Source organism: Rhagoletis pomonella, unplaced genomic scaffold (genome assembly GCF_013731165.1).
Source record: "Rhagoletis pomonella isolate Grant_MI unplaced genomic scaffold, Rhpom_1.0 Rhpom_scaffold_00002, whole genome shotgun sequence".
NCBI lineage: Eukaryota > Metazoa > Arthropoda > Insecta > Diptera > Tephritidae > Rhagoletis > Rhagoletis pomonella.
This window is the reverse complement of record NW_023458556.1, coordinates 89,271,628-89,273,135: the sequence shown is the minus strand read 5'-3', so window position 1 is coordinate 89,273,135 and position 1,508 is coordinate 89,271,628.

Below are 1,508 nucleotides of genomic sequence, written 5' to 3'. Positions count from 1 at the left end.
AGTTTCCACTTTCAGTTTGCACCTTCTCTATCTATCTAAGTTCTCTGGTATTACCATGTTTACCAAAAAGAAAAAAAGTGGGTAGATTTATCTATTGAAAATTGGTTGAAACGAACCTTTCAATCTGTATAGAAGTGGTTCGGTTTTCGGTTCGGATCAAACATTTGTGGAAAACTTCGGTTCGGTTAATGGTTCAGTTAATTAAAAGGAAAGAGCGGTTTTCCGGTTAAAACCGGTTCGGTTCAAAAACGGTTCACGTCCCTTCTTTTTAGTACAGGATTATTTTATAGCTTGGATTTCAGAGGAGAAATTTTGTATTCTTAATTACGTATTAGACAGTTCATCTCGAAAAAGCAGATAATCTGCTCATAAGTATGTCGCTAAACAAAAAAACAAAAACGAATATAACAATATTGTGAAATTCATAAAAAGCAGTGGTTTACCGGATATCCGAATCCGGCTCTTATTTTTTACATGGTATCCGGATTCTGGATATCCGGCAAAATCTCTATCCGGCACATCCCTATTTTTTACATTTTCGAGCTAGTTTTGGGCCCCATTCTCAATCAATAATGAAATTTCTAGAGTTTCTAGGGCTAGGTGAGGTAATGTGATGAGCTGAGGGCACAATAGACCTACTGGTCGCAGTGCTTTATTCAATTGTCTATCTATATAAGTACGAAATGCACAAAAATAAATAGACTGCCCAAAACCACGGAAACGCAAAAAAATCCATTTTCATGCCCGAAACTAAGAGCTCAACCAGCCTTCTACGTAAAACGGTAGACCGCGCCAGCTGACACGACCTATCTTATGGGATTCTCAGGTTAACGAAAACTCACCACCGCATGAAGGTGACGTTGTCGTTGTTTCTCTCTCTCCCTATCAACAGCATTTCATATGTACATATGTTGATACGGATGGCAGATACAGAAGGGCTCTAAACGTCAAATCGCGCAAAATTATAAATTTGAGATTTGAGCGGCAGCAATCACAATAACGTTCAACTATTTAATAGGTCACTTGATATTTTTTTACTTATCCATCAAAGAACAACAGGTAAATATGCACATATTTCTTAGCTAAAATTTGAATGTTTAAAATTTGTCTTCTTCTTCTGGCAGTGTGGCGGTTTTCACAAACTCGCGCGGAAAAATGGTACGGCCGACATAGGGCTCGTGATAAGCAAATATTAATCGTTTAAAGTGGCTCTCAACAGCCCGGGAACCAACCAAAGAAACACAAATTGGGCACATTCGGGCACCTGCGGTCGAGCAAAAGAACGGACTTATTGTGCGTCCCGGTTTCAAGAATGCAAAAGTTGGCAGCCCTGCTAACAACACGCACCATCTAGTTGCATGACCGCCACACTGACATATTTGGCTCATTACGCATCGCATGTGTTACTCTTCCATGTTGTATACTTTTAGGCCCTGCTGCCTTTGGTTTAGAGAGTTTTAGCAGAGAACTTAGATAGATAGAGAAGGTGCAAACTGAAAGTGGAAACT